The sequence below is a fragment of the Pseudorca crassidens genome, chromosome 7, assembly GCF_039906515.1.
Source record: "Pseudorca crassidens isolate mPseCra1 chromosome 7, mPseCra1.hap1, whole genome shotgun sequence".
NCBI classification, from domain to species: domain Eukaryota; kingdom Metazoa; phylum Chordata; class Mammalia; order Artiodactyla; family Delphinidae; genus Pseudorca; species Pseudorca crassidens.
In genome coordinates, this window is record NC_090302.1 from 91,676,851 (window position 1) to 91,693,273 (window position 16,423).

The window sequence follows — 16,423 nt, forward strand, 5'->3', positions numbered from 1 at the left end:
TTTCCATACAATTAAACATCAACCGTGAACACTTGTTGAGAGACAGATTCAGGGTATAAAGAATAAAAGAAGTGTAAATTCAGGCCTTAGCATTCACCATCCATCCCCTCAGGGTTCTGCTATGGTGTATCTTTGAATAAAGAGCACAATTTGATAAGACTAATTAATAGCTTAAATTCGTTAGAATCCCAAACCTTTTATAGTAGAAATGTGATAAAAATGGTGTCAGAGATTCTCAACAAAATGTTAGTGAATTGAAGCCACAAAAGTATAAAAACAATTATATACCATGACCAAATGGGATTTGTGTCAGGTACGTAAGGCTGGTTCAACATTTGAAAATTAATTAATATAATCCAACCAAGACAAATAAAGGAAAAAAACATATAAATACATGCAGAAGAAGCATTTGACAAAATCCAGCATGCACTCATGAGAAAAACTCTCAGTAAACTAGGAATAGAGAGGACTTCCTTAACTTGATAAATACGATCTACAAAAAAACCAATAGCTAACATCATACTTCCTGGAGAGAAACTCAATGCTTTCCCACTAAGATTAAGCACAAGGCAAGGATATCCTCCTTTATTATAACTTTTCAATATTGTGCTGCAAGTCCTTGCTAATGCAATAAGGCAAGAAAAGGAAATAAAAGGTGTACATATTGAGAACGAAGACATAAACCTGTCTTTGTTCACAGGTGACATGGTCATCTATGTAGAAAATCTTAAAGAGTTGACCCAAAACTCCTGTAACTAATAAGTGATTATAGCAAGGTTGCAGGATCCAAGGTTAATATACAAAAGGCAATTGCTTTCCTATATACCAATAATGAACAAGTGGAATAGGTTTAAAACAAACTGACACTATTTACATTAGCATTGCCAAAAATGTAATACTTCTGTATAAATCTAATAAAATATGTACAACCTCTATAGGAGGAAAACTACAAAACCATGATGAATGAAGTCAAAGAATAAATAAATGGAGAGTTATTGCATGTTCATGAATAGGAAGACTCAGTATTATCAAAATGTCAGTTCTTTCTGACTTAATCTATAGAAATTCAGTGCAATCCCAATAAAAATCCCAGCAAGTTATTTTATGGATATTGGCAAACTGATTCTAAAGTCCATATGAAGAGGCAAGAGACCCAGAATAGCTATCACCTCATTGAAGGACACAGTTGAAGGAATGACACTACTCAACTTGAAGACTTACTATGAAGGTGCAGTAATCAAGACAGGGTGGTATTGGTGAAACAACAAATAGATCAGTGGAACAGAATAAAGAGCCCCAAAATAGACCCACATAAATAAAATCAACTGATCTTTGGCAAAAGAACAAAGACAATACAATGGAGCAAAGATAGTCTTTTCATCAAATAGTGCTGAAACAACTGGATGTCCATAGTTAAAAAAAAAAAAAATCGAGACACAGACTTTATATCCTTCATAAAAATTAACTCAAAATGAACCACAGACCTAAATGTAAAACACAAAACTGTAAAACTCCCAGAAGATAGCATAGGAGAAAACCTAGATGACCTTGGGTATGGCAATGACTTTTAAAATATAACACCAAAGGCACATTCCATGAAAGAACTGATAAGCTAGACTTCATTAAAATAGAAAATTTCTGCTCTCTGAAAATCACTGTCAAGATAATGAAAAGACAAGCCACAGAGTGGGAGAAAGCATTTGTGAAAGACTCATCTTGTTAGGGTAAAGTGGCAACTTGCAAGCTTCTTACATGTGCAACTGGTGTAATTTATTTTGGTATGTAGTGTGAGGTACAGACTTTAGTTTTAAATGGGTGTGTAGTTTTCTAGGCATCAATTTTAAAGATTATAACTTGACTTTATCACAATCAAACTTCCCAGACATACTAAGAACTATTTGTGGATATTCTTTTCTGTTTAATTTGTATATGTGTTCATTCATGTAGTAGTGCTACAATGTTTGAATTGTAGTGGCTTTATAGTTAAGTTATATAGCTACCTGCTAATTAACAGATACTCAACTTCTAATAAAATTTAGGACTTGTACCTGAATGCCTCCAGACTATGTTCTTCATTCACTCTTTACTATTCACTCAATATAAATTCAGAGCTGATATACATTAAAACTGAACTAAAGAGGCTAACATTTTTTAGTTTTCATCTATATTCCTAGATTCAAAATATGAGAAAGTAATACAATGCAACATTTTTTAAAACCTCTAATGACTCACATTTTCTATCTCTAATTAAAACAGAATACCCTGTGGAATATCTTTGCATCATTTACCCGGTTTCATTAATTCTGGCTGCTGAAGTTAATTTAAATTCACTCTGGTAAAATGAGAGCTCAGTATAAGGTTTTAGCATCTCAGTGAGACTTACAAATAATCATCTGCTAGGTGGTAAACAGTAAACAGTCTTGTTTATTGCAAATAATCTTAGCCAATAAATGTTATTTATGCTCCATTTAAGAATAAAGATGTTAATCAGAGATCACAGAACGATCTTTTTGTTAAAGCTAAAAGCAATTCTGCTTTGATTAGTTGCAAATGCAAATATTACCCAACTTCTTTCTCCTTCTTTGATAGTTGTATAGAAATAAAACTAAATATAAGAATGTAAGCCAAACCCACTACAAATGAAACTGCACTACAGGCCCAGTATCTTCAGTGATTTCCAGAATGATTTCTATGCTCAAACCTTCATTCTATCCTCTCTTCCTAAACAGAATTGTTTTGTTTTGTTTTGTTTTTGAGTAACTTTTATTACACAAGAGATTCATATTCTTTATAGAGAAATCATGTAATTGAATAATCCAAAAATAGATTAAAAAAATAAAAATTAGCCATAATTCCACCTCTCAGATATATTATCACTGTATCTATTTTATAGTATAGCTTTCTTATATACATTTTTTAACATCTTTATTGCAGTATAATTGCTTTACAATGTTGTGTTAGTCTCTGCTGTATAACAGTGCATCGGCTATACGTATGTATATATCCCCATATCCCCTCCTTTTTGCGTCTCCCTCCCACCCTCCCTATCCCACGCCTCTAGGTGATCACAAAGCCCACAGCTGATCTCCCTGTGCTATTTGGCTGCTTCCCACTAGCTATCTGTTTTACATTTGGTAGTGTCTATGTGTCCATGCCACTCTCTCACTTCGTCCCAGATTACCCTTCCCCCTCCCCATGTCCCTAAACAGAATTTTAAGAAGATAGCCAAGATAAAATGAGAAACTGATTTAGACTTTGGTACCAGGTTTACAGCTTCAATGATTTAGGAAAATCCCTTGACAGCTATACTGAGCCTCAGTTTTCACATTTGTAAAAGGGTGAGGATTAAAAAAAACTGATACTTCTGGAAATGCCTGTCATTCTGATTGGATATTTTTAAAATGTTGACTGAAATTTAAATGTATAAATTATAAAAAGATGACAAAAAGAACTATTATCATTTTATTACCCAGATAAACCCTGGTGGCCCACTGATAGGAGACAGGGCTTCTCTAAGTAGTTTTCTTCATCCTGATTTCTGGACACTCCCTTCTTTAATCTGCTTTTGGAGGCACTGGGTGACATTTTGGCAAGTTTTATTCAATTTCTTTATGCCTTGATTTTAGGAAAGAAGAAGAGTAGCTGTGCTGAGCTCTGCCAGGTCAGATAGAATTTTGGAGTATTCTCGTTCTCTCTCTTGTAGACAGCCACTGTCATTTGGTAAGCCATAAGCCTTCCTTTGCTTTGACTGTGGTTAGTGTGTTTGCTGGATTTCTAAAATATATTTTTAGTGTTTACTTGTTTAGATTGAAAAGATTGGGCTATATTTTTAAAAGTTTATCCCTCCATTTTGGAAGGCCTTTTAAGTTGTGATATGACATGCAAGAGAGCTAACGGAATTCTGGACTCCATATTTTCGTTTTTACCTTTTTTTTTTTTTTCTCAGACTTTGAACCAACAATGGCTAAGAATGAGAGGAACTCAGACCCGAATATTTTTTCCCTTGTCAAGCACAGAGAATATGGGAAAAAATGAAATTGGGAAATTGTTTTGCTTGTCTTCCTTTCCTCCTTTTTGGTCAGTTACCTTAGTCGTCCACCTCACTTTGTATTTCTAGCCTGGCTTCAGAAAGACCTGAATTTGATGAACTACACATTGTTGGAGTAGTAGATTGCTAGAAGGAACCAAGATCCAGACGACCTTAGATGGTGGCTTCATGGATTATATTCAAGGATGGTCCAGCCTATTTCCTCACTTCCATTGTGAAAGGAGTTCCCTATTCCTAAGATAATGGACCTATGTGCCACTGACACAGAAGATGGAGATTTATCCCAGTGCCTTTATATATGTATAGATATTAAAATTATGTATATATATGTGTTTATATATAGATAATGCCTAATGGAAATATCTCAGATGTTCTATTTTGTTTTTTCTTTAATTTTACTTATAAAAATTGTGACGATTTTTTAACTCAAAAGAGGAGAACCTTAAAAATTAATTAAAAACACATTCTCAGTCGTAGTCTAAGGTTCAGAGTGACTTGGCAGAGAAAATTGCTGAATGGTTAGATAACAGTGCTGGTAGGCTTGGCTATTGTAACACTTTACATTTGAGTTTCTCTTCCTTGAAATTACAAGAACTATATGGCTCAAGAGAAAGATTGATAATTAGGAATATTCCGCTTGCTTTTAATATAGCCTATTGAAGAACATTTTGATTATTTGGAGATCATAGGAAGGAACTTTATGATCTAACTTTTGAACAAGTAGTGTTGCAACACAAAGCTATGACTTAAAATTAAAAAGGAAATTTGAAATGACCTATTACTTTTGGCATCTCAAGCCAGATATCTGTCAGAAAAATGAGTCACTTTTCAGTCAAATGGGTGGTCAGCAATATAATTTTTCATTGGGAAGCTGAAAGACACCATTGCCAAACAGAGCATCTGCAGTGTTCACATCTATATTTGAGCATCTTTTGTTTTCCCAAGGGGTGCAGATGAGAAGAAGGAAGGCAGAGAAATGCACTTGCATAAAGCTTTCCAAGATGGATAGAACAGAGAGCATTCCCAGAGGCAGGTCAAGTTCAACACGAGAACAATTCTCTCAGTGCTTTCACAACTAGTTAAAATACAAGACCAGTAGTAACTCAGCTCTCAAATCAGTGCTGAAATCAAGCAGAAGGTTGTTAATATTGATACGGTTAACATACATCAAGTAGGGTTACAGAATTTTCTGAATCCAAAAGTTCTTCATAGTGTTGACATTTCCTTACTGAATTCCTAGGATTGTTTGGTTTCAAAGGCTGTTGTGCTCAAGACGCATTTGTTTTTAAATAATCCTTCATAAAAAGTTCAGCTTTCAGTCTAATATGATTGAAACCCAGCTTGAGTGTGTTTTATAATGCACTGAAATGGAAAGACTATGGGCATTGAATTATTCAAAACATGGTAGGCGAAGGAGTGATATGTGGGGAAGAGGTGATCAAAGAAATCAGTGAGACTTGATATGTCTTGTTATCGCATTTTATTTACCTTTTAGAACTCTTCCCAATATTAGAGGAAAGAAATCAGTATCAATTTTCACCTGTTACGTTCCACACTTCAATTATTAATGAATGTCAAATTCGACCACAGTTTTCTGTACCACCTGCTCTGCAATAATATTTCTGAGCCTTTATGAAAAATGTAAAATTGTCATTGAATTTCCAAACATGATTTCTCCAGTGGCTAATTCAGTTTGTTTTATTAATAAGCAAGTTCTGAGGAGTAATACTAATTTAATATGCCTGCATGTAAGGTTAAACTATAAATTATTCCTGCCGAAGGTGATGAGATCTGACTGCGATGTGGTGGTAGGGCACTCACCTTCCTGAACAAACCCTGCGAGCGTACAGTTCTTGGGAGAAACCAGTACTTCATATAGTAGCAAATCTGATATTATTTTGCATGTCTCCTGTAGCAGTGGAATGCACACACACACAAACATGATCATGGGTGAAAAAACACACATGCGCACCTTAGGTGCTTACATTAATTTCTGAATATAGTTCTCCGGAAAGAAAAAGTGTTACTGATGATTTGTATTTTTATAGTTTTTTATTTTATGCATACTAAAACACTTCATGAAATCACTTACTGTTTTGTTGTCCATGGAATCCTTTCAATTTTGAGATGCTAAATACAATAATGATTATAGTCCTTGGCCATGAAAGACTAAGTTACAGAGAACCTGGTGACTGGAGGTCAGAGCTGCCACGGAATTATTCTCTGCTCCAGAGACCATTAGAATATCACTGTGTACCCACTTAAGGATAGAATGCTGCTATTGAGAAACTAGCTGTCTTTTATTTCTACTAAAAGGAGAGAACAGTAGGGGAACTTGCCTGAGTGTATAAGACTTTCTCTGTTTTGTACAATAAGCCAAAAACAATACATGACATAGCCTCAGGTCTTTTGTACCCAGCTCCTTCCTGTATTACTCCTGATCAATTACACTTAAATCCACAAGAGTTGCTTGAACATTTTGACAGTTATGTTCCCCATACCCTGAAGCATTTTTAAAGGGTTACTGAGATAAAGCTATTTCAAAAAATACTCCCTCCAAATTTTTTCCGGGTGGCATCAGTGAAAAAGTAACTTAGAGGAAAAAAACTCCACCTTGAGTTCCTGGCCAACCACTCTAAGGCCAGGCAAGCATAAACCTTCATAGCAAAACCTAAGTTTGTTCCCAGTTGAGAATTTGGTTTCTATGGTCTTATTTAGAAAGTATATGGAGACTTTAATTCCCTATAAGCCTTTTCCAAAGAGTGAATACAGTTCATCATTAGTAAGAGATGATGAAAATTACAATTTTGTTGAATAGGTGGAATATATATTATATATAATATATATATTTATTTTTAATATATATATAAAGTTACTATTCAGAGTCCTAAAACATGGATTTTTCTTACTTACCAAGAATGAACAGTAACTTGATCTCTAAACACAATAAAGCACCTGGCCATAGCAGAATCATAACAAATATTTGCTATCAGAATGAATTCACTGTTCAGGTGGAAAGAGGGAATACCTTCAGTTTGCCTCTTTCTTGCACCCCATTATTGAATCCTGGACAGAGGAGATTTTCTTGATTTTAATCTAAAGGAGAAATGTTCACTTTTGTTAAGATGGAAATTGACAACCTCAGTAGGTAGAGGCACTGTTTTTATTTGGCTGAATTCATGTTTCCAGTGATAATTCAAGGTATAATAGGGTTTTCTCTGCCACTCCAAAATCTGAAAATGATAAGCATCTCACCAGAGTTTCAGGATGGCCCATTACCTATGCTGTGGAAAGGATATTCAAAATACCATGTTTCATCAATGTCTTCTCAGATTTATTAATCAATGGACAACTACTGAGTTAAGACAGTGTTTTATCTTTGCTTCAAAAAAATAAAAACAAAAAACCCCCACAAACACAAAAAAACTGTTAACGATGAAAACTTATTATGCCAGGACTTAGTATGGCCTGACTTGGAAATTTAGTTTCAGAGGCTTTTGTGAATATACCAAGGAAAGAGGACCTAGGTGTATTTTATTCCCACAGGCTGCCAATAAATATTTGCTTCACAGAGAAAAAATTAATATATAGTATAGGAGAGAGCCTGACAGATGCTTAACATTATTGAGTGACAGCAATGCCCAAACTCATCTGTGATCAAACACTATGAAAGTATCCTCCTAAGGATAAATTTATTACAAATAAGTGAAAATTCAATTATGGAGATACTTTGTTTCAGCTCTGATATGCAAAACGCTTGGAAGTTGTCACTGTATCTTGTCCTTACAAGATAATGCGGTACAAAATGAAAATCAATGACTTTTCTCAGACGTGATTAATAAAACATGTAACTATGAAAGAATTTTAAAACTGTAATTATGTATGTGTATATATGTGTGTCTGAAAAATCTGGGTCAAAGAAAACTGAGGCTATCAGTATAAACTCATTTAACTTCTATCTCTTCTTATGTTTATTTCCTCCCAAACTTACCAGTATCCATCCAACTCGAAGGATACAAGTGATTTTTATATACTGTGCAAGGTTTTTTTCTTATTCATATGTCCATGTTTCCCCAATTCTCTAAATCATTATCTACATCTTCAGGATCTCCTTTATCGGTTCCTTCATTTCAACATATAAAATATAAGTCCTTCTCATTCTAAAAAATTCTTTTTTGCTAATTATGTTCTCTTTTCATCCAAACTCCTTGAGAGTAGCCTATTCCCACTGTCTTCACTAGCCCCGCCTGGCCCCCACAGGCAGCCCTACACCCTCAATTTATTGCCATCTGGCTTTTTGTCCACCACTTCACTGAACTGCTCTAAGGTCACTGGGGACCTAACTGCCCAAATCCAATGGACACTCACATTCTCTGAAGGATGGCACTGTCATCTACTTCCTCCTTCTTGAAACTTTATCACCTCACTCCTTCCCAGAATTCTTTCTCTGCTTATTACTTAAACGTTGTCAGTACTCACAATTCTCTGAAATCTCATCCATGTTCATGATTTTAATGACTGCTGATATGTGCTGATGACATTCAAATTTTTATCTTTCCATGTCTTCACGTGCATGTCCAGTTATCTACCAGTCTGTCTCCTGAATTCTATAGGTGCTTTACAATTCAACATGTCCAGAACTAAAGTCTTTTTCCCAATTCAGTTCTTTATCCCCTATTTCCAAACTCAATGATACCACCACCCAACCTTAGTCACACAGATGGGGGTTCAGCCTCCGCCTCCTACTTCTTCCTTACTTCCCAAGATCAAGTCTTGCTTGTAATTTCCTAAATACAATTAGAACTTATTTCCTCCCTTCGTCTATACCTTATTTCAGACCCCTTTCTTCTTGCTATTACCTGGTCTAGAAGTTACCAAATTGCTGTTTGGTGGAACCAGTTGTTAGACACTTCTGTTAAAAAAGGACACTAGAGTCAAATAGCTTTGAGGATGGCTGTGTACCATGCGCCTGCTGTGACAATCCAGAATGAACACTAGCTTGCAGCAGCCCCGAGGAGATGTACAGTAAAGAAACCTGATTAACTTTACTTAAGCCAGGTTCTCCCTTCTGCCGGCCTATAAACTTTTCAGTAGGGACAGGAGAGGAGGTGGCAGCGTGAAAGTCCCACTTGAAAATAAAAAACACTGCTCCTCAGAAGAGTGGGGCGTAATTGTCTCCAGGCTTCTTCAAATTCCTCATCCATACTGACGTCAGTGGTCTAAAATACCACCTGAACTTGTCCTTTCCATTCTTAGCTGTTTTCTGAGGAAACCAGCTCCACACACATGGGTGGTTAAGACCCGCTCTCCTCCTCCTCCTCGCGGTCTCCTTTAGGGGCACTTGCCACTGCCTGGTGACACTGCACTGATCCTGCAGAGCCTGTGCCTGTGGCTCCGTAACACAGCCCTCGCACACTCATGGCTCTGGACTTCCGCTATCCTCTCTGCCTTGAGTGTCCTTTCCCTTCACCGGCTGACTCACCAGTTTTTCACGAGTCCTTTAAGACTTAGCTTAGCGACTGCCTCTTTCGATAACTTTTCTTTGCCTCACAGCTCCCCCTCTTCTTCCACAAACACTGACCAAACGCCCTGAATATGCCCATCACAGCATGTCATGTGCAGGATGAGACATCTGCTGTGTGTCTTCCCCTCTCACTCCACTGCTAAAGGGCCAACGCTACATCTTGCTCATTGTTTCACTCCTCTAACACCTAATCCATGACGAATGAACTAACTAGTACTGTAGTAGCCCTCTTAGTAACAATCAGGCAGGAACTTCTAGAAGAAATCTGACACTCCAGCTGTTCTCTGCTCTCACCTTTCAGTCTGAATGAACTAAAGACTCATCCGTACATGTTTTACCAGGGAGACATAATTTAATCCAGAGATGTGTCATCACATACTCTTACATACTCTGCCGTTTAAAAATTCTGCTCACGATGGGGGAAGGAGACAGGTGTGCTTTCTGACAGCCCCACTGTTTTGCACTTCTAGTGCTCACTGCCTTCTCTCTCAGTCCCTTCCTTAAACCCTTCTTCTCTTCTTAACAAGGAAACAGGATAACAAAGTAATTAAGAGCTTGGGTTCTGCCTATCTGTGAAACAGAAACATAACCAAGGACAGAGAGAATAGACTGGTGGTTACCAAGAGGGAGGGAGTGGGAGAGGATTGGATTGGGAGTTTGGGATTAGCAGATGCAAACTGGTGTATATACAGGATGGATAAACAAAAAGGTCCTACATGGGACTTCTCTGGTGGCGCAGTGGTTAAGAATACGCCTGCCAATGCAGGGACACGGGTTCGAGCCCTGGTCCGGGAAGATCCCACATGCCAGAGAGCAACTAAGCCCGATGCCACAACTACTTAAGTCCATGCACCTAGAGCCCGTGCTCTGCAACAAGAAAAGCCACCACAATGAGAAGCCTGCGCACCGCAAGTAGAGAAAGCCTGCGTGCAGCAACGAAGGCCCAATGCAGCCAAAAATTAATAATTTATTTTAAAAAAGGTGGATGTATTTTAAAAAAACCAAAAAGGTCCTACTGTAGAGCACAGGGAACTATGTATCCTGTGATAAACCGTAATGGAAAAGAATATGAAAAAGAGTGTATATAAATGTGTAACTGAGTCACTTTCCTGTACAGCAGTAATGAACACAACACTGTAATTCAACTATACGTCAATAAAAAATAAAATTTTAAAAATAGCCATAAAAATAGTCACATAAGGGGGACTTCCCTGGTGGTCCAGTGGTTAAGACTTCACCTTCCAATGGAGGGGGTGAGGGTTCGATCCCTGGTGGGGGAGCTAAGATCCCACATGCCTTGCGGCCAAAAAACCAAAATATAAAACAGAAGCAATACTGTAACAAATGCAATAAACACTTTAAAAATGGTCGACATCAAAAAACATCTTTAAAGAAAAAATTCACATAAATCAGAAACAAATGAAACATAATAAAGTCCATACATTAAAAAAAAAAAAGAGCATGTGTTCGGGTCACATCGCAGCTTCCCACTTACTTACAGCTGTGTAATTCTGGGCAACTCACATAATATCTCTTCAGACTCCTCATCTATAAACGGGGATGGTAACAGTTCCTTACCTCAGAGCGTTGCTGTAATCCATAAACACGGTTAAGTGCCTTGGTAAATGTTTGAGGCTCTCTGGTTATTGTGAATTAAAATACCTCAATGGCTTCTGGCCATGTGATTTATAATAGTTTGACAGACATTTAACCAAATGGTAAAACTATTCCATTTATTATTCCCATCTCTTTTTAACCCTTACCCTGCTTTGTTGTTTATGTTTTCTCCCAACAGAGTGCTAGTTCCAGGAGAGTAAAGGCTTTATTTTGTTCACTGCTGAAAGCAATAGCACCCAGAAAAGTACTGTACATATGAAGCCCTCAGTAAACACTAGCTGAATGAATGGTGCAAAGTGTCACAAGGAAAAGTACACCAAAACTTCCATTATAATTAAAAAGTATAGATAAATCTTTCTCTAATGGCTTCCAGTCAAGTAACTGAAACCACCATATGCTATAATAAAAACATAAGTAATTTATTAAAATTTGAAGGCAAAAACATAATTTTAAAAGATTTAGACCTATGTTAGGCGTGATAGAGTATGGATGCTTTCTTGAAATTCACAGTCACATCCAGGAGTATCACTTTCAGAATGTTCTAGTAGATTGAGTTTACTTTTAGTTGTCTTTGATGAAAGTCACTATTCTACTCTCTTTCTTAACAGAAATGTTTTTTCGAAGACTCACTTTTAATTGGTTTATTAACCAAAGAATTATTTTGCCCAATTCCTTTGCTTTTCCGCTTTACAGGTGAGTCAGAGCAGGAATGCAGGTCCTTCCCAGGTTGTTTCCTAGCAGAGTATTTTTTGGTATATTCACCTGCTTTGCTCATTTTCTCTGAAGAAGACCTGCTATTTCTAGATAATTCCTCTTCTTTTCTTTGACTTCCAGTTCCAGAAATGATGTCTGCTGAAGGGAGAACATGTTCTAGCAATGAAATCTTCAAAAGACTCCTGCCGCTGCTCTGTGACTGGGACCCCCAGGTTGTCTTTGGAAGTTTCTAAGGCCTCCTGAGTAGACACTGGGACATGGAAGGAGTCGAGAGGCAAAGGAATCCTAGCATCACCTGTAATTTTCTGAAACTGGATGGAAAAACAAAAGACAAGACAAAAATTCAGTGATGAACAAAGCCAACCATTAAAAAGTAGAGTTCAAAACTTCAGTGTTACTCTGTGATCTTATTATTAACACAGTCAATATTCAGATTTCAGAGCCAGTTTTTTTCAAATTATATCTTGCCAAGTGATCTCAGCTTAACCTAGCTATATCCAAGGGTATATCCGCTACATTTTCAGACTTTGGTGACTGGGGTAGTTATTACCCATTTCCTTTCCCTCACTAAAAATAAAACCCTATTCTGTAAGATAATTAATTTCTCTTCTATCCTCCAGGCACATGCAAATAGTATATAGTTTGTGACCAGACTGTGTTCTCAAGCTGTCAGTTCCCAAGACCAGTCTGAGATTGGTTGATGGGGGCTCCAAGTAAGGCTAGAGGAAAAGCTGACAGGTTTTCCCCTCCCATTCCCATAACCAGGTGAGTCACTGTAATATGTTACCTATTAGCTATGTCTGGATTACTTATTTTAAAAATTATATCAGTATGTGTACCTTCATTAGTGTTCCTTCATTGTAAGCTGACTGATACAAATAGAAACCTAAATAAAATATGAATAGAATAGACATTTATATAATTTACAATCTGGAATATTTTCTCTAATGTTTTCTTTCTTCATTAAGGATAGTTTGCTTTAACTCATAAATTTTGAAAGAACTTCCAGTCTCCTTATTTACAACAATACAGTATCATGAAATGGGCAAACATTTACTAATCTCAGATTTGGAAAGGATTCCAGAGTCTTCTAGCTCCTGAGCATGTGAACTATTAGAGATTGATCATTATTGTTTTCTCCCTGACTTGGTCATTTCCTTTTTGCTAATCACTCTTAGAATCATTAAGTGCTGTTCTGTCCACTTACTTGGATATTTTTCATTTGTCCTGGGGCACCCTGTTTTGATTCTGATTTTTCTTCTTCAAGTCCCTTTTCTTCTTTACATGGACTACTAACAGTAGAATTCATCTAGGGACGATAGTAAATGAAAATCTGACTGATCTGTACCAGCCATTGTGGCCAGCTGCCCAAGCCTGGACCAGAGGAGAAAAGGAGAAAAGACAAAGGTTATTATAATCACATAAGAGCAGTTTAGATTTCCCCAGACCTACAATCATGAAATACTTCTAAAACTCTTAAAAGCCAACATCCTACTCCAGACAAGCCTCTCTCTCCCCCAAAATCTCAGCCCTTTCCAGATTCATCCTCTAAGACACATCCCACTGTCTCACTAGGAGCTTCAACATGTACCATGCATTTCGTCCACTGCCTGTCACACCTCTATTCCCACACTTCTTTACCACCTTTCCTCCAGTTTCCAAGAATGTGTTTGTTCCTTCCTTCCCAACACCAACACCAATTCATTCACTGACAAAACACCACTCCATCAACTATCCATCTCCACCTCCCTCTTCCAGCAAAACTGCTCCCAGTTGAGAACCACTGCAGATTAATAATAATTTTTACGTCTAAGGCAAAAATAACTTTAATTCAGACTTATCAAACAAGTAAAATAAGTGAAAGATAGGAAAATTCTTATGCATTCCCGAATACTTTCAATGAAAACTGCCTTCAATTTAGTCCTTACAAAAACCTACACCTACTAATTATCTACAGGTTACTCTTTTATAATGAGCTCCCCACTCTACCAAAGCAGGCTTCCCTATTTGCATTTCTTAACAAATTTAATTCCTCATTTTAAAAAGTCAACTATATTACCTATTATTACACTAAATATGGCCACGGAAGTGATGAAAATTGCTCCAGTTCCTCAGCAAACTACCATTATAGTCGCAAAGAGAAGAACGGCCATGGAGAGAAATGAACTAACCCAGCATCTTTAAGGACATCCAAGAAAGCCTGGAACTTCTGAAAAGAATTCTCAATGCTGCCCAAAACACCTGCATCACCCAGGATCAAGCTTGTCAATGAGTGGGCATGAAGGGTTTCAGACAAAGAGAAATTCATATTTCTTAATTGGGCATTTTCATGTTCCAGCTATAAAAGAAGGCTAAAAATGTCTGACATGATTTTTTCTCATTGTCGTCAGAAGTAGTCTTGCCTATTTCCAAGGAACAAAACTAAAACACTCAAAATGTAATTAATTTGTAATTAACCTAACTTTCCACCAGTAAAGACAGAGACCATATCACACAGTAACCAAAACCCACAGGCACCCAACAAAGTTTCCTATATAAACACTTAGGTGGTATATAAATAAACCAAAGTTATTGTTTTATTAATGATTTTTCACAAAAGATCACATTTCTAACTAGTTCAATTCATAATGGAGCCTCATTCCACATTAGAAAATTACCTGCTTTAAGTTTCTCTTAAATTAGAAAATGAAATATAGAATCTGATTTGAATAAAACATATTACAACTCTGCTGAATGTTAAGAATTAACTTTAGTGAGCAAAATATCTAATGCTTACGTTTAAAAGTCCTAAATCATACCCAACCCAATTTATTAAATGTACAATCACCAATATTTTCTTTGGCTTCTTGAAAATATTCCCCCTGTGCACTCTTCCCCTTCCGCTCATCATCTATGCACTTAAAACCCCCTGTAAGCTCAACTCTAGTATTTCTCAGAAAGGCCATTAATGTTCATGATGCCCCTTGTGCCTTACATGAGCAGGTGCTAAACATTTATTGAATGAGTGTCCGCCAATCCAATGGATGCACTTTCAAAAATTCCTCCCTACACTCACCCTGTGATAAATTATATTTAGATAGAACTTTTTAGATTATGCCCTGCTTTCATGCACATTCCCTAATGTAATTCTCATAGTATATATTTTTATCTTTCATTGCATTCTCAGAAGTTTTCCAATATCTTAAATTTATTTAAATGATTCACTTTCCTAATTCATTGCCAGGAGAGTCTCATCGTGTACAGTATATGCACAAAAAGTGCCTTTTTGAATCAAAGAATCATGAACAGGAAATAAGCTAATGTCATCTAAAAGCACGCATGCGCACACACACACACACACATAACAAAACCAGATTTTCACATTTTTAAAAACATGCTTTCCAGAATATAGATCATATGATCACTAAATACCAGTAAATGCAAAAGTCCATATTACACAACCAATTTGCAACATATTACAGTTTTAAAGCTTACAAATTATGTGTATATGGCTTAAAATCAAATCAAAATAAAACCAAAACACTCTCTAAAGCAGAAGAAGAAACTTGTTTACCTCACTGACTCGTTTATCAGCCTTCAGTCTTATTACTCTTTCCTCCTTTAACTGCTTTAGTCACTCCTCCAGGTTTTCCTAAACAAACAGAGTCAATATTATAACTAATTCATAGTATAATATCCCAAAGCCTTTCCAGCTATTGGTCTCATCAGGATTTAGGGGCAGAGCCAGAAGTGAACTCAGATTTTAGTCTGCTACTGGTAATATCATACCATGCTAGTGAAATGAATTATCAAAATCTATCAAATTAGCATAGGTAAGATTTATTTAAATTCCACTCTTCCCAACATAAATTTGTGGCAGCCCACCATAAAAGGCATATGCATATAACATAGTAAGTCAGAAATAAGAAGTTAAGACCAAGAAAGAAAAATTCTATTTGTGGCTCTCTTTACAGCAGGAAGTCCTATTAATGAACATGCTTAACACACCTGAATTGCCTAATTGCAGATTCAAAAGCATGTTTTTAAAAAGTAATCACTTTTAAAGCAATTCACAGTCAAGCACTGTTCCTGGAGTTCCCTGGGTATGAAATAATCTAATCATCAAAACCCTAAAAGGGGGCTTTCCTGCTGGCACAGTGGTTAAGAATCCACCTGCCAGTGCAGGGGACACGGGTTCGAGCCCTAGTCCGGGAAGAACCCACATGCCACGGAGCAGCTAAGCCCGTGCACCACGACTACTGAGCCTACGCTCTAGAACCCACGTGCCACAACTACTGAAGCCTGCACGCCTAGAGCCTGTGCTCTGCAATAAGAGACGCCACCACACTGCAACGAAGAGTAGCCCCCCGCTCGACGCAACTGGAGAAAGCCCGCGAGCAGCAACGAAGAACTAACGCAGCCAAAAATAAATAAATAAAATAAATGTGTAAAACAAAAAACCCTATGAGGAAAGAACGATCACTAACTCCATGTTTTTGTTTTTGTTTTTTTGCATTACGCGGGCCTCTCACTGTTGTGGC

At 37.0% G+C, this 16,423-nt stretch overlaps 1 long non-coding RNA gene and 2 pseudogenes across 1 annotated transcript; 2 read left to right on the plus strand and 1 right to left on the minus strand.

Moving 5' to 3' along the window:
- Window positions 1-16,423, plus strand: part of LOC137228067 (RING finger protein 11-like) — a 44,287-nt pseudogene that overhangs the window by 9,756 nt on the left and 18,108 nt on the right.
- On the plus strand, window positions 3,523-11,029 carry LOC137228069 (uncharacterized). Its single transcript, XR_010945130.1, has 2 exons — window positions 3,523-3,720; window positions 4,118-11,029. It is a non-coding gene; the product is annotated as an uncharacterized lncRNA (long non-coding RNA).
- LOC137228066 (centrosomal protein of 78 kDa-like) overlaps window positions 11,376-16,423 on the minus strand; it is a 33,164-nt pseudogene continuing 28,116 nt past the window's right edge.